Here is a 24,804-nt window from a genome sequence, read left to right as displayed (position 1 = left end):
ATAGATATATTGACCAATGGAATCTAATAGAGTGCTCAGATATCAACCCTCTCATCTATGGACATTTGATCTTTGATAAGGCAGTCAAGCCAACTCACCTGGGACAGAACAGTCTCTTCAATAAATGGTGCCTAGAGAACTGGATATCCATATGCAAAAGAATGAAAGAGGACCTGTATCTCACACCCTATACAAAAGTTAACTCAAAATGGATCAAAGATCTAAACATTAGGTCTAAGACCATAAAACAGTTAGAGGAAAATGTAGGGAGATATCTTATGACTCTTATAATTGGAGGCGGTTTTATGGACCTTAAACCTAAAGCAAGAGCACTGAAGAAATAAATAAATAAATGGGAGCTCCTCAAAATTAAACACTTTTGTGCATCAAAGAACTTCATCAAGAAAGTAGAAAGACAGCCTACACAATGGGAGACAATATTTGGAAATGACATATCAGATAAAGGTCTAGTATCCAGAATTTATAAAGAGATTGTTCAACTCAACAACAAAAAGACAGCCAACCCAATTACAAAATGGGAAAAAGACTTGAATAGACACCTCTCAGAGGAGGAAATACAAATGGCCAAAAGGCACATGAAGAGATGCTCAATGTCCCTGGCCATTAGAGAAATGCAAATCAAAACCACAATGAGATATCATCTCACACCCACCAGAATGGCCATTATCAACAGAACAGAAAATGACAAGTGCTGGAGAAGATGTGGAGAAAAAGGCACACTTATCCACTGTTGGTGGGAATGTCAAATGGTGCAACCACTGTGGAAGGCAGTTTGGCGATTCCTCAAAAACTGAATATAGAATTGCCATATGACCCAGCAATACCATTGCTAGGTATCTACTCAAAGGACTTAAGGGCAAAGACACAAACGGACATTTGCACACCAATATTTATAGCAGCATTATTTACAATTGCAAAGAGATGGAAACAGCTAAAATGTCCATCAGCAGACGAGTGGCTAAACAAACTGTGGTATATACATACGATGGAATATTATGCAGCTCTAAGACAGAATAAACTTATGAAGTATGTAGTAACATGGATGGACCTAGAGAACATTATGCTGAGTGAGTCTAGCCAAAAACTAAAGGACAAATACTGTATGGTCTCACTAACATGAACCGACATTAGTGAATAAACTTGGAATATGTCATTGGTAACAGAGACCATCAGGAGATAGAAATAGGGTAAGATAGTGGGTAATTGGAGCTGAAGGGATACAGACTGTGCAACAGGACTGGATACAAAAACTCAGAATGGACAGCACAATACTACCTAATTGTAATGTGATTATGTTAAAACACTGAATGAAGCTGCATGTGAGAATGATAGAGGGAGGAGGGCTGGGGACATAAATGTAATCAGAAAGAAAGATAGATGTTAAAGATCTAGATGGTATAATCTAGGAATACCTGGAGTGTATAATAATAGTGAAATGTACAATGTATAAATTTTAAAAATGTTTTTGCATGAGGAAGAACAAAGGATTGTCATTATTGCAGGGTGCTGAAAATAGATGATATATAATACTTTAAAATATCACCTTATGTGTGAGACTAAAGCAAAAAATGTTTATTTGTTACAAAATTTAGATTTGACTAGAGCATTTCCTAATATAACTCATGTAGATAGTTTGATTGAATATCATAAGTACTTGGAATCTAAGGTAGGACATGAGATTTTGTTGGTTTGTCCAGAGTGATCCCCCAATGAATCCCAGAATGATTTGATCAGTGACTGGAAAAGTATTTGCAAGCCCCCTTCGGGGAATGGTGAGAGTGGGGAGAAATTCAACCTCCCCAAGTTGAATTCTTGATATTCTCACAAGCAGTGTGGACAACCAAAGCTATAGGCTGAGGCCCCAGTCTTGGGGTTTGTTCACATGAAACTTAAACCCACAAAAGATAGGTCAAGTCTACTTAAAATTTAGGCCTAAGAGTCACCCCCAAGATAGCCTCTTTTGTTGCTTAGATGTGGCCTCTCTCTCCAGCCAATATGATGAGCATTCTCACCACCCTCCCCCTCTCTGCGTGGGACATGACTCCCAGGGGTGTGGACCTTCCTGGCAATGTGGGACAAAGATCCTGGAATGAGCTGAGACTCAGCATCAAAGGACTGAGAAAAACCCTAGAATGAGCTGAGAATTAACATCAAGAGACTGAGAGAACCTTCTTGATCAAAAGTGGGAAGAGTAAAATGAGGCAAAGTGTCAATGACTGAGAGATTCCAAACAAAGTCGAGAGGTTATACTGGAGGTTATTCTTACGCATTAAGTAGATATCACCTTGTTGTTCAAGATGTAGTGGAGGGGCTGGAGGGAACTGCCTGAAAATGTAGTGCTGTGTTCCAGTAGCCATGTTTCCTGAAGATGATTGAACAATGATATAGCTTTCACAATGAGACTCTGTGAATGTGAAAACCTTATGTCCGATGCTCCTTTTAGCTACTATATCAACAGAAGAGTAGAACATATGGAATAAAAATAAATAATAGGGGGAACAGATGTTAAAATAAATTCAGTTTGAAATAATGGTTGGTGAAGCTGAGGGGTAAGGGGTATGGTACGTATAGTTTTTTTTTCTCTCTCTTTTATCATTTTATTTCTTTTTCTGTTGTCTTTTTATTTCTTTTTCTAAATCGATGCAAATGTACTAAGAAATGATGAATATGCAACTATGTGATGATATTAAGAATTACTGATTGTATATGTAGAATGGAATGATTTCTAAATGTTTTGTTAGTTAATTTTTTTAATTAATTAAAAAAAATATCCAAGTTCATAGATTTTAAAATCTGCCTTCCATCCAAAACCAGTAGTCAATTTTGCCAAATTATATGCCATTTTAAAACAAGGGTCGCCTGCCTTCCAGTTTGCAATAATATGTGCATCATTTCTAAGGCCTTATCAGAAGTATCTTAGAGCCCACATTTCTTCAAAGCATTTTAGGCCTTTTCTGTCAAGCGTCTCACAACTCTTCCAGAATCTCCCCCATATCCATTTATAAAGATGTCCCAACAGGTATGGTATTTGAGACCCATAGCAGCATCCCAGTTCTCTCATAACCAAAATCTGTTTTAATTTTTAGGCTTCTGGAATGCAATATATCATCAATGGAATGGCTTTTAAAAGGGGGGATTTATTAAGTTGCAAGTTTGTAGTTCTAAGGCTGTGAAAATGTCCAAATTAAGGCATCCAGAGAAAGATACCCTAACTCCAAAGAAAAGTCCACTGAAGTTTGGGGTGTCTCTTTTAGCTGGGAGGGCACATGGTGACATCAACTAACTTTCTCTCCTCATTTCATTAGGCTTACCCTGTGGCGTTTTCCTTCTGCATCTCCAAGGTTCTCTGACTGCGTGGGCTGTTTTTTCCACATTGCTCCCTCTTAAAGTGGTCCAGTAAGCAATCCCACCTTGAATGATTGGAAATGCATCTTCATGGAAAACATCTAATCAAAAGTTACCACCCACAGTTGGGTGGATCCCTTCTCCATGGATCAATCAAAAAGATCTCACCCAGCAATATTGAATGAGGATTAAATAGCATGGCTTTTCTGGGGCACACGACAAAATAAACCAGCATAGTTGGTATCTTTTCAAATCAGTAGGTTCTATATATGCAGGTTGTGTAATACAAACCCCAGAGTAACCTCAAAGGAAATATTTAAAAAAAATACAGAAACAGAAATGAGATCAATTATACAAAGAAGGAGTCTGCAAAAAAGAGAGACAAAGAAAAAAGTTAGATATATAAAAACCAAAGGACAAAATCATGAATGCAATACTGCCTTTACAATAATAACAAATGTTAATGGCTTAAACTACCTAATTAAAGACACAGATTGGCAGTATGGATAAAAAAGCATGATCCAGCTATATTTTGTTTACTCACCTTAGACCCAAAGACAGAAAAAGATTGAAAGTGAAAGGATGGAAAAGATATTCCATGCAAAGAATAACCAAAAAGGAGTTGGGGTAGCTAAGCTAATGTCAGAGAAAAATAGACTTTAAATGCAAAAATGCTATAAGAGACAAAGAAAGGCATTATTTATTAATAAAGCAGGCAATTTACCAAGAAAAATAGCAATCATAAATATCTATGCACCTATCCAAGGTGCCTCAAAGTACCTATGTCAAACACTGGCAAAACTGAAGAGGATAATAAATGTCTCTCTAATAGTAGTTGGAGACTTCAATACACCACTCTCATCAATAGATAGAACATCTAGACAGTATATCAATAAGGAAACAGTAAACTTGACTAATATGATAAATGAACTAGACCTAATAGACATGTAGAGAATATTGTACCTCAAAATAACAGGATATGTGGGGACAACGAAATCAACAGGGCAAGCTCTCAATCTCAGGGTTTGTTCCTATGCAACTTATCCCCGCAAAGGATAGGCTAAGCCTACTTAAAACTAGGCCTAAGAATCACCCCCAGAGAACTTCTTTTGTTGCTCAGATTTGGCCTCTCTCTCTCAGCCAACACAGCAAGCAAACTCACTGCCTTCCCCCTGTCTACATGGGACATGACTCCAAGGGATGTAACCCTCCATGGCAACATGGCACAGAAATCCTAGAATGAGCTTGGACTCAGTATCAAGAGATTGAGAAAACCTTCTAGACCAAAAAGGAGAAGAGAGAAATGAGACAAAATAAAGTGTTAGTGGTTGAGAGATTTCAAACACAGTTGAGAGGTTATCCTGGAGGTTATTCTTGTGCATTATATAGATATCCCCTTTTTAGTTTATTGTGTATTAGAGTGACTAGAGGGAAGTGCCAAAAGCTGTAGAGTTGTGCTCTAGTAGCCATGTTTCATGAAGATGATTGTATAATGATATAGCTTTTGCAATATGACTGTGTGATTGTGAAAACCTTGTGTCTAATGCTCCTTTTACCTACGGTATGGACAGATGAGTAAAAAATATGGATAAAAAGTAAACAAATAATAAGGCGAACAAAGGTTAAAATAAATTGAGTAGATTGAAATAACAGTGGTTAATGGAAGGGAGTGGTAAGGGGTATGGTATGTATGGGTTTTTTCTTTTATTTTCCTTGGCTGGAGAGATGCAAATGTTCAAAAAAAGAGATCATGGTGATGAATACACAACTATGTGATGATATTGTGAGCCATTGATTGTAACCATGCCAAGAATGATTGTATGTCAAGAAAAAAAGGATGTTGAAATTCCATCCTGACCAAAAGGGGGAAAAGAAGTGTAACTAATAAAGTATAAGTAGTGGCAGAGAGAGTTCAAATAGAGTCGAAAGGCTCCTCTGGAGGTTGCTCTTACACAAGATTCAGTTAGACATTACTACCTATCATAAGCTGCCAAACCCCAACTAGGACCATTCCAACCAATCCTAAAGAACACTAGGGCAATATATGATTCCACAAGGGTTCCATGCACTAGAGTAACTTTCCAGAAACCTACAACCTCCAGATGGGTCCCTGGTCCAGATAAGTCCTGAATCCTAGAGGGCCAGAACATCAAATAGTTCCATTTCCCTACCCCATTTTAGTGACAGACCCTTCTAACATGAAAAAGTTAGAATGGCCATTACCCAAACACCTCTCAAGAGAGGGATAGAAAGATCAAAGGTGATGGTGGAGTTATACAGAAAAGGAAGGATTTAACAAACGAATACGATCCTGAATTATTAAATTGGTATTTTTTTTTTATCTCCAGTATCTTAGAGCAGCTAGAAGTAAAAACCTAAAATTGTGGAATATAACCCATGACAAACTCTGGAATATGTTCTGCAACTAATTGTGGTACCATGCTTTGAAATTTATTGCTTTTTAAAATATATGTTTTATTTTACAAAAAAGAAAAAAGTTGATTGTGATGATAAAAAAATATTTATGCCTTCTAGCCTCCTATATTCTGGAGCAGCTAGAAGGAAAAATCTGAAAGGATCGTATGATAGCCCATGACAAACTCTGGGATCTGTCCTGTAGCTACTTGTTGAAGAGTGCTTTGAAAACTATTGCTTTTTTATTTCTTTTCTTTGTATATATGTTATATTATACAATAGAAAAGTTAAAAAAAATAGCAAGATATACATTTCTTCTCAAGTGCACATGCATCATTCTCCAGGATAGACCACATGTTGGGTCACAAAACAAGTCTCAATAAATTTAAGAAGATTGAAATTATACAAAGTATCTTCCCTGACAATGGGATAAAGCTGGAAGTCAACAACAGGCAGACAAGTGGAAAGTCCACAAATAAATGGAAGTTAAACAACACACTCTTAAATAATCAATTTATTACCAAAGAAGAAATTACAATGAGAATCAGTAGATCTTGAGGTGAATGAAAAGAGAACAAAGCATATCAAAACTCATGAAATGCAGTGAAGGCATCTTCAGTAAAGATCTCCAGTAAACGTAACCTAAAGAGTAAATGCAAAACCCAATACTGCTGTATCCTGAGATGTAGTGCTAAAAGGGAAATTTGTAGCCCTAAATGCTTACCTTAAGAAAGAAAGATTAGGTAAAATCAAAGACCTAATTGCATATCTGGAGGAACTAGAAAAAGAACAGCAATCTAATCCCATCAGAAGAAGAAGGATAGAAATGATAAAATTGTACCAGAAATAAATGAGATAAAGAATAAACAAAACAATATAGAGCATTAACAAAACCAAAAGCTGGTTCATTGAAAAGATTAATGAAATTAACCAACTTTTAGGTAGACTGACAAAGAAAAAAGGAAAGAAGATGGAAATGAATAAAATAAGAAATGAGGTGGGGGTTGCATTTTACTACTGATCCAACAGAAATAAAAAGGATCACAAAAGAATACTATGAACAGCTGTATGCCAACAAATTAGACAACTTAGATGAAATGGACAAATTCCTAGAAACACACAAACAACATACACTGGCTCTAGAAGAAACAGAAGCTCTCAACAGACCAATTACAAGCAAAGAGATTGAATCAATCATCAGAAGCCTTCTAACAAAGGAAAGCCCAGGTCCAGGAACCATCATAGGTGAATTCTACCAAGGATTCCAAGAACAATCAATACTAATTATGTTCAAACTCTTCCAAACAATTGAACAGGAGAGAAAACTACCCCATTCCTTGAGGTCAACATCACCCTAATAACAACGCCAGATAAAGATACTATAAGAAAAGAAAATTAGAGACTAATTTCTCTTACAACTCTAGATGCAAAAACCTTAACAAAATACTCGCAAATCAAATCAAACAGCATATTAAAAATGGATCAAAAACCTTGATATAGGAATCAGAAATATATTCCCAAAGAAAAATTTAGGGCAGGATCTTCAAGATCTTGTGTTAGGCAATGGTTTATTAAACTTTACACCCAAAGCACAAGCAACAAAAATCAAAAATAGATAAGTGGAACGTCATCAATATTGAAAATTTTTGTAGATCAACTGACTTTATTACAATATTGAAAACATAGCCTATTCAATGGGAGAAAATATTTGGAAACCACATATTCAATATGACAATATCCAGAATATATAAGGAAATCCTACAACAATAAAAAGGCAATCCAATTTAAAAATGGTCAAGAGACTTGAATAGTCATTTGTCCAAAAAGGATATACAAATGGGTAAAAAAGCGCATGGAAAGATGCTCAACATCATTAGCCATTAGGGAAATGCAAATAAGAACCAAAATGAGATACCATCTCACACCCACTAGAATGGTTACTATTAGAAAAAAAACCAGAAAATTACAAATGTTGGAGAGGGTGTTGAGAGAAAGGAACCCTCATTCATTTCCAGTGGGAACATAAATGGTGCAGCTGCTGTTGGAATACAGTCCGGCAATTACTCTCTAAGCTAAATGTAGAATTACCAAATAACCCATCAATCTATTTACTAGGCATATACCCCAAAGAATTAAAAGCAGATACTCCAACAGATATTTGCACACTGATGTTCATAGTGATGTCATTCACTGCTGCCAAAAGATGGAAGCAACCCAAATGCCCATCAACCAATTAATGAATAAACAAAATATGGTATTTATATATAATGCAATATTATTCAGAATTAAAAAGGAATGAAGTTCTGGTTCACACAATAGCATGGATGAAACTTGAAGACATTATGTTGAGTGAAATAAGACAGACACAAAAGGACAGATATTTCATGATCTCACTGACATGCAGGAATTAGGATAAATGGACTCATAGAGTCAGAATCTAGAAAATAGGTTACCAGGGGCTGGGTTGGTAGAAGGGAGTGGGGAGTTAATGTTTAATTTGTACAGGATTTCAATTTGGGTTGACTGTAAGTTTTAGAAATGGGTGGTGGTGATGGTAGCACGATATTATGAGTGTAATTAACAGTACTGAATTATTTATGTGAATATGGTTAAAAGGGGAAATTTTAGGTTGTATATGTCTTACTAGAATTAAAATTAAAGATAAAACATTGGACTGTACAATACAATGAAGCATACTGTAAATGATGGACTACAGCAATAGTATGATTATAAAAGATTCTTTTATGAATTATTACAAATGTACCATGCTAATGCAAAATGTTAATAATAGGGTGGTATGTTGGAAAAAATACCCCGTAATGTAAACTATGGACTAAAGTTAATAGTACGATTATAACATTCTTTCATCAATTGTAACAAAGATACTTACTAATGTAAAGTGTTAGTAATAGGGGATACATACGAGAATGCTGTATTTATTACATATTTTTTCTGTAAACCTACAACTTATCTAATTTAAAAAATTAAATAAAAAAGAAAACGGCAACAACAAAAGAACGAATGCTTAGCAGTCAAAGTAAACTTGGCTACCAGCACCGGAATAATATATTATACAGTCAAGAAACAAGTTTGGTTTGAATCTCCACCTCTAAGCATATCGATCCAGCTAACGTGCAGTATTTTGAAAGCACTTGCTAATTAATGGAAGATGAAAATAGATGGACTAAAAAGTGCTTTTGCTTAGCAGTCTCTATTTCTGTGAATGATGATTTATCTTTCCAAGCTCAAGAAAATCTCTGCTGGGATAAAGAGCATACCAACCAGCCACAGGGACTAGGCTAATTAATGTCCTATTTTTTCTGATGGAGCAATATTTTTTTCTTAAAAAAAGGAAGCACAAACAAAACACAGAACTAAACCTTCAATTAAACAGATATCCTTAGCAGATGGGAGCCATTTCACATGGAACTCTTCAGCTAGCTCAACAAAGCAAACGATGTTTGAATGGAACCTGCCTCTTCTGTTCTCATAATTCAGGCCATGTGAAATGTTGAGTGCCTTTTAAAGAGGCAGAGCAATTCATCAGCTGCTGTTTAGCATAAAGTGGGCAAAATTTTTTTAATATAATAGAACAAAGGTAGAAAAAAGGCCAGTTACATAGTAACATATGTGAGTTCTTATAGGGATATCCTGGCTACAGACACTTTAAGATGCTTTTCTGCCTTTCCTGCTTCCCCTGCCAGAGACAGCCTGATGATAATTTCTAAAGACTGTTGAATTCTTGGATTTGTATTACATGGACACTACCAAGGAGAAATTAGACAATTTGAAAAATACCAGGCACTTGTAGAAAATAACCCAATAGAGTTAGCATTTCTACTTTCACGTATTCTTTGAATTTCTTACTGTAATGAAGAAATGATTATGAAATCTGAAGACTTTCCAGGAAACACTTAGCATTAAAGTCAATTAAAGCCTCTTATCCAAAGTCTTTAGAAAGAAGTAGATTGGATTTTGTACCTATGACAAGTTAATAATGTGCAGGAGAGAGCTAAGTTTAGGGGATAATATGACTCATAAAAAATCAAGCAAATGTCTAAATGTCCAAAACCTAAACACAAAAATAAGAATGTTCTGCACGCCAATACAGCATTCTATGTTGACCAGTTTGTAAGGTGTTAGACCTATGTTACAATCTCTGCAGTAACTCTTGTGGCTTTGGGCAGATTGCTAGTTTCTCTAAGCCCCTGCTCCTATGTAAAAGATGGACCGTTATACCTACCTTACCAGTAGAAATTCAGTGAGGAGTAAGAGAAGCGATCTAAGGGAAAGTGCCTCGCCCAGATTTTCCATAAGTGATCACTTAGTTCCCACCCTTCTTTCTCCAAGAATAACCAGGCTGACTGTTGAGGGTTTCTGCCATATATAAACCAATTCCAGTTCCCCTTCTTTGCCTCATCTGCTTCTGTACCCTCTTTTGGAGTGTGAGCAAGAGGTTTCTCCTTTTCATGTAGACATTTGGGTGACTGACCTGTCTGGGTTTCTTCCTACAGCCCTATGCCTTTGGCCAGGTTTCCACAAGGCTTAAAGCATCAGTATTATAGCTAGGCTCTTGGATTGAATCATCATTGCTGAGATATTAAGAATAAGAGACACTAGAGTGAGTTGGCAAGATATACCAGGAGCTCAGAGCTGGAATTTCCAAGTTCTTCTGAACTGCTCTGGAGAGGGCACCAGTTTCCTTAAGGCAGGCTTCCTTTCCGTGACAGTCAGGCTTCTACTTTAACCCTTCACGTGTCCTACATTCTAGCAGGGGAAGGGATGTTCTGGGGCTGACTCTAAAGAGGAGGTGCTCCTGTTCTGGCTTTAGGTTTTTACTATGTGTTTATACTTCACTTTTTTTTCAAGGGGCATTTAAATTGGCTTAAAATAATAATAATTATATGTTACATGCTTGCTGCTTGCCACATGCTTTATATCCATTAACTCACTTAATTTTCAGAACAACCCCACAAGGCACATTTTTGATTAGTCCCATTTTACAAATGAGAAAGTTGAGGCTTATACAGAAACTAATACTTGTGCAAAGCAATACAATTAGTGACAGAGGCAATATTAGAGCCACTAAACACTTTATTTTTCAATCATATTTTCCTGCTTTTTTTTTTACCCTCTGAGGAAAGACATCCTGGCCTGGGCCAATAATTAGTTTAAATTAATTCACCATGTAAATCCTGAATGTGATCTCTCTCTAAACGCCTCATCCCTAGGATGTCATTACAGAGATGTTGCCAGCTGGGAAAATACGTAAAGGACATCATAGCATCAATGAGTACAGTGTGTCCTCATAAAACTGGTGCTTTATTCAGAGAATTAAATAACCAAAAAATGAGGCTAATTTTTGCAACTAACCAACGGAGCTGCATTAATTATCTATGAATCTTATTCTGAAGTGGTTCTCAGTTCTAAAATTCTCAAGTGAGACGAGTACAGTTTACAATGTTCTCTGAGGCAGATGATCAGTCTCATCAAGTTAGGAGATCTCGTTGGGAACAGTTGTGATACTTAATTATTTTGTGGTTTTGCTCTTTTAAAAGCTCTTTTAAGCCCACAGAGCAGAACAAGCTGGCCCGTCTCAGAGCACCAGGGCTAGATTAAAAGTGCATCTTTTTTTTTTTAGCAAAACAAAAACGATAAAAATTATTTTCTCCAAAATTGAGAAAGAGAAGTCAAAGAGGGATAGTCTGAGAAACAAGGAAAGAAGGAAGGACAATTTTGGATTTTGAAAGAATTAAATTTTCATTCAGAATTTGAACTCAATGTGAATCAAATCTGTTTTAACTTTCATTCATATTTAAAGACCTAGGCCACAGTCTAGAAGAGTAGCTATAACATTCAATGAAGGACTTTCCTTTGCTACCCATATTTATGTTTAAGATAGGTGCAGTAGGATTATTTTAACAATAGGTATAGACTTCAAAGTATGAAGGGATATGCAGTGTGTTCAATGATGTTAGCATCACTCAGAAATAAGCTTAGATCTCTTTGCAACAAATACAGTTCTTACATAACAAAAGGATTCGAAGCTTAAGCTGGTGGCTTTTCAACATTTTACTGTCTTAGAATTTATTTTTTGCTCTAGGTGTTCAAAGCACCGTATTTATTCTGAAAGACAGAATGAATTTTTTACGACGATAATTAAATCTTTAACAAATGAGAATACTGAAGCCTGATGTTAAGATGTGAATTCCTATACTGATTTATAGATAAGTTAAATCTGTGACTATCAAGTGACTTGGCTCTGGAGCTGCTGTGGAGCAAGGAGCACAGGCTTTGGAGTCAAGATCTACTACTTATAACTTCCGTGGCCTTGGGAAAATAATTTAATGATTCTCAAAATTTAATGTGCATACACATTATCTGAGGTTTTTGTTAAAATGCAGTTTCTGGCTCAGTAGGTCTGGAATAAAACCTGAGATTCTGCATTTCTAACAAGCTTCCAGGTGACGCCGATGCTGGTGGTCTGGGAACCACACTTTGAGTGGCAGGGACTTAAATTATCAGAGCCTTCGTTTCTCCACAGTAAGTGCTGCCTGGAAGGATTTTTAGGGGCATTCAATGAGTCAGAGAGGTGAGGCATCTGACACATAGGAGGATTACCACAAATGTAAAAGTCCTAATTGTTCTCTTCCCCTATTTTGTTTATACACAGCTCACCAGCTTGTTCACCTCTCTGTGCATTTCCTCAGCCCCAGTCTTCCTTCCCTAAGTAAGTTTTACATGATTTCAGTGTAGCATGGAATATTTGTGCCAAGTGAATGTTCAAAATTGAATTTATGAGGAATTTATCTAAAATGGCTCTTAAATTTTTACTTACCTATTATAAAAATGATTTTTATTTGGGAATCAAAGCATAAAACCTAACTATATTCTTATAAGAGACATTTTAAAAATAAAGTGTTTCAAATGATTAGAAATTAGAGAATGAGAAAAAGTATACAAGGCAATGCAAACATAAACAAAATGGGAGTTTTAAAATTACTATCAGACAATTTAAAATTCAAGCCACAAACTCTCCCAGAAAATAGAACAAGAGGCAGCACTTCCCATCTTATTCTCTGAAACTAGTATTACCCTGGTATCAAAATCAGAGGAAGATCTGATAAGAAAACTACAGAGCAATATTGCTTTTGAATGTAGATGCAAAAATCATCCTCAGCCAAATAGAAACAAACCAAATGTGTCAACTTATATAAAATAGAATACAATATAATGAAGTAGATTTATCTCAAGAATGCAAGGCTAATTTAACATCTGAAAATCAAGTAATGTACTATACCACATTAATAGAATAAAGGACAAAAAATCACACATTTAGATAGATGCAGAAAAAGCTTTAAATAAAATCCAATACCTTTAATGATAAAAGTTAACAGCCTAGACGTAGAAGGGAACTTCCTAAATGATAGAGGGCATCTATGCAAAATCTACAACTGACATCAGATTACCTGGTGAAAGACAGAGTGTTTTCCCCCTGAGATAAGGAACAAGCAAGGATGCCAAGTCTCTCTGATTCTATTCATTGTTCTGGAGATTCTAGCCAGGGACAATTAGGCAAAAAAGAAAGAAAGAAAGAAAGAAAAGATATCTAAAAAGAAGAAGTAAAACTATCTCTATTTGCAGTTGTCATATCTTATATATAGGAAAAACCAAGGAATCCATTAAAAATCTATTAGAAATAATAAATGAGTTTAGTAAAGTTGCAGAATATATGATCAACATATAATCATTTTATTTGTGTCAATAAACAATATGAAAATGAAATTACAGAAATTATTCCTTTTACTACAGCACAAAAAAGAATAAAATATTTAGGAATATTTTTAACAAAAAGAAGTGCAAGTCTGAAAAATACAAAAGATTTTTCAGAGAAACGAAAGTAGATCTAAATAAATGGAAAGATATTGATGTTCATAGATTGAAAGATTTAATGTTAAAATAGCAATACTTCCTGAATTGATCTACAGATATAATACAATCTCTATCAAAATGCCAACTGGGTTATTTGCAGAAATTGAAAGGCAATCCTAAAATTCATGTGGTAGTTCAACGGACTTAGAAAAGCCATAAACAATATGGAAAAGAACAACATAATTGGAAGATTCACACGTCTGATTTCAAATCTTAGTACGAAGCAGCAGTAATCAAGACAGTATGGTACAGCCATAAAGATTGACTATAGATCAGTGGAATAGAATTGAGAGTCCAGAAATAAACCATAACTGTTCTGTTCTACTGATCTTTGACAAAGTGGCCAAGACAATTCAAGGAGGGAAAAAATAATCATTACAACAAACGGTTCTAGGTCAACTTGATATTTGCCTGCAAAAGTGTGAATTTGGATCCCTGTATCGCATATTCCATGAAGATGAACTCAAAGCAAATCAAAGACCTAAACATAAGAGCTAAAACTATAAAACTTTTAGAAGTAAATACAGGCATAAATCTTTATAACCCTGGGCTAGGGAATGATTTTCTAGATATCATTTTCCCAACGTACAAGTGATAAAAGAGAAGATTGATAAATTGGACTCCCTTTAACTAAAAACTTTGATGCTTCAAAGGGCACCATAAGATGTGAAAATACAACTCACAGAATGGGGAAAAATATTTGAAAATCTTGTGTCTGATCAGGACTGGTCTTCAGATTACATAAAAACTCTTACAAACTGTGATGCTTAAGTTCAAGTGACAATTTGGCTTGGTTATGTTGTCCAGTTGTTTGGTCAAGCAAGCACTAGCTAGATTGTTACTGAGGATATTTCATGGATTTAAATCATCAGTAAGTTGATTTCATCTATAGCTGATAACATCTATAAAGTAACAACAACTAAGGAGATTGAATTAAAAAATAAGAGAAGTCTCATCCAATCAGTTGAAGACCTTAAAAGGAGAACTAATGATTTCAGCAGTCAGGGGAAGAATTTCCATCTCTACTTCAGCCAGTCAGCTTCTCCTGGGGAATTTGAAAAACTTCATAGTAGTTTTCAGCTTGGGGCCTGCCATATGAAATTCAGACTTGTCCATTCTCACAGTCACATGAGCTAGTTCCTATAATAAATCTCATGATATTTTCATTACATACATCCTGTCAGTTCTTTTTCCCTGGAGAACCATAATTAATACCCAACCTATAATAAGAACTGTTATAACTGAATTAATAGGCAAAGGATTTGAATAGTAATTTCTCCAAAGGAGACATACAAATGATCATTAAACACATGGAAATATGATCCACATCATTAGTCATTAGGAAAATGTAAATAAAAACCACAACGAGATACCACTCTCACTGTTAGAATGGCTGGAAGTAAAAAGATGGACAATAATAAGTGTTGACAAGAATGTGAAGAAATTGGAACCCTCATACATTGGTGGTGGGGGTTTAAAATGCTGCTTTCACTTTGGAAAACAGTCTGGCACTTCCTCAAAAGTTAAACAGAGCTACCAAATGACTTAGCAAACACAGCACTAGGTATCTTTTTACCCCACAAAAACTTATACGTGACTGTTCATAGCAGCATTATTCATAATAACCAAAAAGTGGAAACAACCCAAATGTCCATCGACAGGTACATGAATAAGCAAAATATCGTATGTAATTTCATGCACACACACACACACACACACACATAATAAAATATTAATTGGCAATAAAAAGGAAGGAATTACCACATACATGCTACAACATGGGCAAACACCAAGCCAGTATGCTAAGTGAAAGAAACCAGTCACAAAAGACCACATAGTGAATGACATTCTTAATATGAAAGATCCAGAATGAGAAAGTCTGTAGAGATGGGAAATAGATTAGTGGTTGCCTCAGGCTGACAGGTGGTGTGAAGAGTGAGGTATGGGATTTGACTACCAATGGGTGGAAGGTTCTTTTTGGGGTGATGATAATGTTCTAAAATTAGATTATGATGATTGTTGCAACTTTATAATCATGCTAAAAACAAATGAATTGTGTACTTTAAACAAGTGAACTTTATGGTAGCTCAATAAAACTCTTCAAAAATAATTAAAATTTTAAGAAGGTAGAATTCAACTCCCAAAGCATTGTATGAGGAAAAGAAGAGCACTTTATAATCCCAAGTGTTGCAATTCTAATGAGAATGTAGTAGCTATTAGTTATAGCTGTTTGTGTGCCAAATGATATTTATGACATTTAGTTGAATAATAGAAATATACCAGTAGTAACGGATTTCAATAATAGATCAAATGGAAAAAACTAATGCTATAGAAGATGTAGCATATATTTGTATGTCTAAATATATTATAAATAATATATATATAATTCTAAGCCATAGTAATAAAAAATGTACTTTTTTTCAAGTGCCTACAAAATACTATAAAACTGATGAGATTTTGGACCAAAGAAATTCTTAACAAAATTCAAGGAGTATAAATATTACCGATAACTTTCAATGGACACAGTATAATAGAACTACACACTGATAACAAAATCAGGAAAGAAAATTATTTTTTCATCTTCAATTTTTAGAATGTCTTATCTTTTAAACAGTTATTGGATCAAAGAGGAAACACAAACTGAGAATATAAAATTTGTGGAAAATAATGGTAATAGAAACTCACATCAGAACTTATGGTATCAGCTAAGCAAAGCTTGGAAGAAAATTCTGAGCCATAAGTATTTTGTCATTAAGTATAAAAAATGAAAAGAAATTAATCAGTTATTTGACGTAAAATAACAAAATATCCAGCTGACTCAAAAGAATGGAATAAATCGGTGGAAAACAAAAGGAAGAAATTAATATAAATGAGAGCAAAAATTAATTAGTTAAGTAACAGAAGAACAGTAGCACTAATAAATCCAAATGCCAATTCTTTGAGGAAAACAACAATTAAATAGTAGTAGCTAACCTCATGAACAAAGAAAGGAAGAAAGCAAAAATACACAAAACCAAAATAAGAAATAAGATTAAAAAATCCCAGAATCCAATGAAATTAAAAGAATCAGCAGATTACTTTCTCAACCATATGAAAATAAAGTTGAGAGCCTGAATAAAATGTTCAATTTTATAAGAAAGAATATTTTACAAAAACAGATTCTAGAAAAAGTAAAAAATATAAGCTCACTTCCAATGAAGAAATAGAAAAAGTTGTGAAAAACTACCTTTCCAAAATGCATCTCATTCAAATGATTTCACAAATAGGAACAAATATTACCAATGCTATCTAAAGTGTTCCAGAGCAAACAAAGAGTAAGAAAACATATTTTTTAAATGAAGAGAACATAATAGTTAATACAACTGGAAAAAAATAGCATACACTAAAGAAGTGAAACACTAATTTCACTGATGACTATCAATGGAAATTGTTAAATATAATATTATTAAGCAGAACTCAGGAGCACCTTGTGCTGGTTTGAAATGATGTATGTACCCTAGAAAAGCCATGTTTTAATCCTAATCCCATTTTGTAAAGGCAGTCGTTTCTTCTAATTCCTTTTCAGTATTGTATGTTGGAAACTGTAATTAGATCATCTCCCTGGAGATGTGATTTAATCAAGAGTGGTGGTTAGACTGGATTAGGTGGAGGTGGGTCTTGATTAGTTTCTGGAGTCCTATAAAAGATTAGTTTTTGGAGTCCCAAAAGAAACATTTTGGAGAATGAGAGCACTTCAGAGAAAGCAGAGCAGAATGACATAGTCATGAGAAGCAGAGTCCACCAGCCAGCGACCTTTGGAGATGAAGAAGGAAAATGCCTCCTGGGGAGCTTCATGAAACAGGAAGCCAGAAGAAGAAGCTAGCAGATGACACCGTGTTTACCCTGTGCCCTTCCAGCCGAGAGAGAAACCCTGACTGTGTTCACTATGTGCCTTCTCACTTGAGAGAGAGACCCTGAACTTCATCGGCCTTCTTGAACCAAGGTATCTTTCCCTGGATGCCTTTGATTGGACATTTCTATAGACTTGTTTTAATTGGGACATTTTCTTGACCTTAGAACTGTAAACTAGCAACTCATTAAATCCCCCTTTTAAAAGCCATTCCATTTCTGATATATTGCATTCCAGCAGCTGGCAAACTAGAACACACCTTAAAGGAAAAATATTCATGGCCAAGTGAGTGGTAGATCAGGAATTTAAGAGAAAGCGAATACTAAAAAATCAACAGTCACTTTTCATAAAAGTGGTTTCCATATAAAATAGGAAGGGTGGACACATTATTGATATCATAAATTAACTTGACTCAAGAATCAGCATCATGCTTTTTTCTGCTAAAATCAAGAACATGTACTTATTACCACCATTGTTATTTTACAGTGTACTAGAGTTACTAGCCAATGCAAGTAGAAAAGAAAAGAAATTAGAGGCATACAAATTGTAAAAGAGGAGATAAAATATCACATTTAGAGATAATATTACTTAATGCTATGAAATTGCAAGAGAATAAATTGAAAAGCTATACTAAACAATAAGAGAATTCAATAAGATAGTAAGCAATATTAATACAGGGAAATCAGTATCAATATATATTAACCAGTTAGAAGATATAATGGAAGAAAATGCCTAACTTAAAATAGCAATTAAAAATGCAAAATACCTAAGAATACAATGAGACCTATAAGAAGAAAACTTTAAAATTCTTCTGAAAGACTAAAAAGATTTGAACAAATGGAAACATTTTCCATGACCTTAGAAAACAGTTTCCCCAAAGTTAATTACACATTTTACATGATTCCAATAAAAATATCATTTTTTTTTATTCCTGAAATGGAAGCATTATCTCATGGCAAACAGCCAAAAAATTCTGTGGGCTACATCTGTAGAATTGTGCAAGTATTTTCTAGCACCTTATGTATTAACACTTACCATATAATAACTTAATACTATGATGTTAATATGATAAAATTTAATTTAAAATTTTAGCTAATTTTTAAAGTTATAAAACAACATCTACTTATCACAGGAAAAATCATTAATAAAAGCAAGAAAAAGAAGGTAACTCATTCACAATCTCAATTACCCAGAGAAAATGGCGATTAATACTTTGGTGAAAGGACCCAGGCCCTGGGCCCTGCCCCTTCTCCATTTTGAGAGCAAGTCACTGCACAGAGCTGCCTACATGATTGGGTCAAAGAATGTAATGAGGTAGTTCATAATAGTGGCCCTAGTATTATTGCTGTATTTCCTTACTAAAATGGCTTTATGAATTCATGTACTCTCAAAAATGTGTAAAAACATGCATTCTGAAAAAGGTAGTGAAACAAAATGTCAGCTACATCTTCCAGGCATGCCCAGGCTTGCCTGCATTTCAGACAAAAGAAATCAGCTATGAGTCAGAGCTCATAGCACCAGCCCTGTCCATTCGCATAGTCACTCCCACCCTGCTTGCTTTCCTATATAATCAAGAAACAAAGGATATCCTGGGCTCAGACTTTGGACAGAAGTGTTCTGAGTCTGCTGTGGCAATAAAAGCTTGTTCACGTCTCAGAGGCTCTGATGCTTTCTTGTGTGGTGTTCAGGGTTTTCCCTACTTCAGTAGAACTCCCCTCCCCTGCTTACCAACTCTCATGAGACTCTGCTAATCCAAATCTCATGACAGTCTGCTGAAATACCATTGTAACCAAATCTTGAGGGACTCACAACTTTATAAGCTGCCATCTTGTCATGCTCCTTCCCTTTTGCTCTCTTGGTCTTGCAGCAGAGTGCAGGCTTTCATTTCCCAACTGGCTACCATTGGGAAGTATCTTCTTCCTATTCATAAGTCCCTAATTAAAACTCATGGCTAATCTTCTGCCTGGCATGTTCTTTGGCCTCAGGGTTATACTGAGCTGAAACATTTGGTAAGCCAGCCAGAAGCCCAAAAAGCCACTGACTATAGAGAGCATGAATCTTGGAAGGGAGGTTTGGTGGGGATAATCCCAGAGTGGCCTACTTTTTTCACATTGGGAGGGCTCATCTATTTGCTTGACTGTGCTGCAATCAGTTGGCCATTGTTGTATGTGGCCAGCTATAGCTGACTGTCCTGAGGAGGCCAGAGAAATCTGCAACCCCACAGGGGTAATTCCAGGGTAGGCCATTTCACTGATAAGGGGAGGAGCTGCCCACTTCTTGACTGTGCAGCATTCAGTTGGCCATTTTGTGTGCAGTATGGCTAGCTGCAGTGGACTGTCTCAGAAAGAAAGAGAAATCAGCTGATTTTGAGGATGCATTGAATGAGAGGCTATGCCTTGTGGATAAGAGTTTAGAAATATTAGCATGCTGGTATACTAAAGTAAGAAGGCATATCCTGACTTCCCCTCACTGGGATCCAAAGGCTTGGGACCCCATAGATTCTTTATCTGATGATGAAAAGGAGGAAAATGAAGAAGTTTGGGAGGCAAAGGGTGAAGTGATGCCACCACTGCATGCCACATTTCCAAAGATTGCCTCTTAATTACACGGAATTAAACTCAATTTTTTAGTATTCCCTAACCTAGGGTGTAGAGCAACTCAACCCATTTTCACCTTTACCTGGGAAGGAGAAAAGAGGGTTTTCATTGTGTTCCCAAGATGCTATTAACATAGTCTGACCATCTGCCACAGGCTTGTAGCAAAGGATCAGGCTAAGTGAAAAATGTTATATTGATTATGTCATGTTAACCAGTAACCCTTTTCCAGAACTAAAAAAAGCCTCAAGCTTGTTGCTCTTCCATCTTTTTTTTTCATTTTTAAACACACATCATACAATCCCAATCCAACCTAAGTAAAAAAATCAATGGTTCCTGGTATAGTCACATAGCCATACTGTATCACTTTATGACAGCCTCTTTCAGCATGAAAAACGTAGAATGGGCATAGCCCAAATACCACTAAAGAGTGGGATAGAAAGATCAAAGGTGATGGTGGAGTTATACAGAGAAGGTGGGGTTTAACAAATGAATATAATTGCTGAATCATTAAATTGATATTTCTTTTTGTCTTCAGTATCTTAGAGCAGCTAGAAGTAAAAAACCTAAAATTATGGAATTTAACTTGTACCAAAGAAATTTACAGCTTTTTTGTATATATGTTATTTTTCACAGAAAAAGAAAAAAAAGTTGATTGTGATGATAACAAAAATATTTATTCCTTCTAGCCTCCTATATTCTGGAGCAGCTAGAAGGAAAAAATCTGAGATGATGGTATGGTAGGCCATGACAGACTTTGGGATCTGTCCTATAATTACTTGTTGAAAGAGAACTTTGAAAACTATTGCTTTTTTCTTTATGTACTTTGATATATATTCTATCATACAATTTAAAAAGTTAAAAAAGCACACATCACACAATCCAACCTAAGTAAAAAAATCAGTGGTTCCTGGTATAGTCACATAGCCATGCTGTATCAGTTTGCTAAAGCTGTCAGAATTCAATATACCAGAGATGGAACAGCTTTTAAAAAGGGAATTTATTAAGTTACAAGTTCACAGTTCCATGGCGATAAAAATGTCCAAACCAAGGCATCCAAGGAAAAATACCTTGAATCAAGAAATGCTGATATCTGCCACAAAACTGTTGTCTGCTGGTCCTTGTTACAGGTTCTGTTGCTTCCAGCTTCTCATACCAGTGGCTTCCTTTCTAAGCATCTATGGGCCTTCCCTTAGCTCCTCTGGGACACAATTCTGGGTTCTGGCTTGCTTAGCACCTCATGGAAAGGCATGTGACAATGTCTGCTGGGCTCTGCATCTTTGAATGTCCATGTCTAGGTGTCTGCTCTCTCTGTTGGCACTCCATGCATCTTCAAATATCGGCCCCTCTGTCAGCTCTGAAGCAATTGTTCTTGAAGCATCTCCCCCTTTAAAGGATTTCAGTAAACAATTCAAGGCCCATCTCGAATGGGCAGAGTCACATCTACATCTAATCAAAATGTCACACCCCACCCACAACTGAGTGTATCACATCTCCATGGAAACAACCCAATCAAAGGTTTCCAGCCTGAACAATGGATCTGGCCCCTCAAGATTGCATCAGGATTAAAACGTGGCTTTTCTGGGGTAAATAATAGTTTCAAACCAGTACACGTATGTTCACCACCTCAATCTATTTGAGGACATTTACTTTTCTTCCACAGAGAATCCCATACCACTACCCATATCTGCCAGTTATTGACATTTAATTTTTAAAAATAATTTGACTGACATTTTGCCTTTGTTACATTCAATGGAAGCATATTACATTGTTACTATTAACTAAGGACCCTAGTTTGCATTGATTGTATTTTTTCCTGTCTATCATCCCATTTTTAGCACTTTGAAATGTTGACATTCACGCATTCTCCCTCATGCGAAAACATTCTTACATTTGTACATTTAATCCCATTATTGTCCACTCTAGGCATCTGTATGTCAGACCATCTCCATCTTTATCCTCATCTTTCCTTCTGGTGTCATACATGCCCCCAGCCTTTCCCCGTCAACCGCACTCACATTTCGCTTTGTTCACTATACTTATATTATTGTGCTACCATCAGAGAGTATTGTGCTATCCGTTTACAGATTTTTACAATCAGTCCTGTTGCACATTCTATACTTCTTCAGCATCAAATTCCACTCTAAACAATGTGTCAAAACCTTTGATTGGCTTGTTTCCATGAAGATGTGACACACTCAGTTGTGGGTGTGACATTTTGATTGTATCTTCTTTCTATCTCCCAGTAACCTGTGTTCTCAATTTTAATTCTCAAAGTTCACTCATTAATGTTAGTTCATATTAGTGAGACTATAAAGTATTTGTACTTTGGTTTTTGGCTAATTTCACTCAACATAATGTCCTCAAGGTTAATCCATGTTGTTACATGTTTCATGATTTTATTCTGTCTTACAGCTGCATAATATTCCATCTTATGTGTATAAGATGCATATATTGTTTAGCCACTTTTCTGTTGATTGACATTTGGGCTATAACCATCTCTTGGCAATTGTGGATAATATCACTATAAACACTGGTGTGCAAGTGTCCATTTTTGTGTCCTTGCCTTCAGTTCCTCCAAACATATCTTGATATATATCTCTTAAAAATAAATTTTGAACTCAGTTTTTTTAAAAGACCTGGGAATAATGGCCAACACAGTAGCAATTATTACTCTTAGACTCATATTTGGTCTCTGAATTCCATTTTTCATTTAAAGAATTCAGGACACCTTGGAAAATGGCTGAATCCTGATATGAGGCATTATATTATGAAAGCAGAAAAGCAATCAGAGACAGCTGAAATTTTGCCAAAAAGGGTAATATATACTGAGGAATCACCTTTAAAAGGCTCCCACTGGCCAAATAGGATAGAATTTGAGTGTCAATAAGAATAATAACCACAATCAATGGGAACAGATTAAATATATTAAAATTCATGAATTTATAATGATAAAATAGAAATCTAATGATGTGTCATCTTGGAAGATGGCTTTTCACTCAGAAAAATGATAAAGCAAGGGGAAAAAATTCAAGCATTTACCTTGTGTTTCCTATGAATTGGTCCATGGGGAGAACAAATAGTTGATAAAGAAATGTTTCTCTTTACAGAAGTATCCAGCTAATTAATGAAGAGGAATTATAGAATTAAAACATTACTATTTGCAAACCATGATGAAATACAGGATCCCGGAGGTGATTTTCAATGACCAACAACAATGTAGAAAAAAAATAAAACTAAACAATGCTTGCATCCTGATGCAAGTTCACAATACTACCTAGAAAGTATTAAAAAAAAAAATCAAACCTGTGTTAGAAACTGTAGATCTAATTGCTGATTTACTGGAAATGTGGGAGGTAGAAACATGTTAAAAGACACAGTAGCAATCAAATCAGCAAATGCCAGACTGGGGAAACTGTAACATCATTTCTTAAACAAACAAATTATAAGGAAAAAAAATAAAAGGAAGAAAAGCCTAAAGGTTAGAAGATATTTATGCGACATATTAACCAAATGCAATGCTTTTATCTTGTTTAGATCATGATTCAAACATACAAGTCGTAAAAAATATATTTTATGAGGTAATAAAGTAAGTTTGATTCCTGACTTGTACTACTTGAAGATGTTAAGGAATCATTAATTTGTTTTAAGAAAGAGTACATTTCTTTTAGTCATACACACTAAAATTCTGGTAGGTGAAATGATATGATATCTAGGTGTGGCTGCAACATCCTCCAACAGTGGGATAGAGGATGAGCACAGATGTAAAATGAATAGCTATAAATTGATGATTATCATAGCTGGATGTAGTAGACAATTTCTAAAAATGTCCCCAGTTCTCTGTTCCTTTCCCTGTGCCCTTTCTGTTGCAGCCATTCCCATCAAACAATGGAATCTATTTTCTCACTCCTTGAATTTGGCCTTGGGATCTGCTTTGGCCATTAAAATGCAGTTGAAGTAAGTGGCCAGTTCTGGTCCTAGACCTTAAAAGCTTTTTCTGTCTTAGAACCGGGCCACCTCCATGAGAACAAGCCCAAACCTAGGGAGAAAAGAGACCATGTTGGGGGGACTGAGGCACGCCAGTGAATAGCCGGCCAACTCCTTTGGCAGAGCTGTCTAGTCAGTTGCAGATGCCTAAGGCAGCCAGTTGAGACCATAGTAATTGTCTACCTGAACCCTGCCTAAATTCCCAAACTTCAAAATCAAGAGGTAAATAAATGGTTGTTGTTTTAAGCCACTAAGTTTTGGAGTGGTTCCTATGCAGCAATAAGCTTATTGATACCCTGGGTATTGGGTATAGTGTAGTATCCAATACATAGTCTCTATTTTTAGGTATGTTTGAATTTTTTCATAATAAATTTTTTTTTGCTTTTTGTTTTTAATCGAGGGTGTTGAAAGGTATCTTTGGAAGATACTTGTAGTTGCCTTTTCTCATCTTCCTAAACAAATCAGACCTTTATTTGGGGTGCCAATGCATGCTAAACGCATGGGGTGCTAAAGATACATACCTCTATCACTAGCTGCAAAGATAGGCATCCTCTAAGATGTAGCTAGTGATGGCCATGTATATCAGTTCTGACAATGAAGAAATATAAGCAAAAGTTTACT

General features: G+C 35.6%; 1 long non-coding RNA gene across 1 annotated transcript in view; it reads left to right on the top strand.

Annotated features, from left to right (window-relative positions):
• Positions 1-24,400, top strand: part of LOC143661414 (uncharacterized) — a 68,867-nt gene extending 44,467 nt beyond the window's left edge. Inside the window, exons 2-3 of the long non-coding RNA XR_013164568.1 lie at positions 12,455-12,511; positions 23,307-24,400. This is a non-coding gene — a long non-coding RNA (uncharacterized LOC143661414). The remainder of the gene's footprint in view (positions 1-12,454; positions 12,512-23,306) is intronic.
• Positions 24,401-24,804: the final 404 nt, after the last annotated feature.

The sequence above is a fragment of the Tamandua tetradactyla genome, chromosome 17 (genome assembly GCF_023851605.1).
Source record: "Tamandua tetradactyla isolate mTamTet1 chromosome 17, mTamTet1.pri, whole genome shotgun sequence".
NCBI lineage: Eukaryota > Metazoa > Chordata > Mammalia > Pilosa > Myrmecophagidae > Tamandua > Tamandua tetradactyla.
The sequence above is the reverse complement of the archived record's forward strand: the minus strand, read 5'-3'. Positions and strand labels throughout refer to the sequence as shown.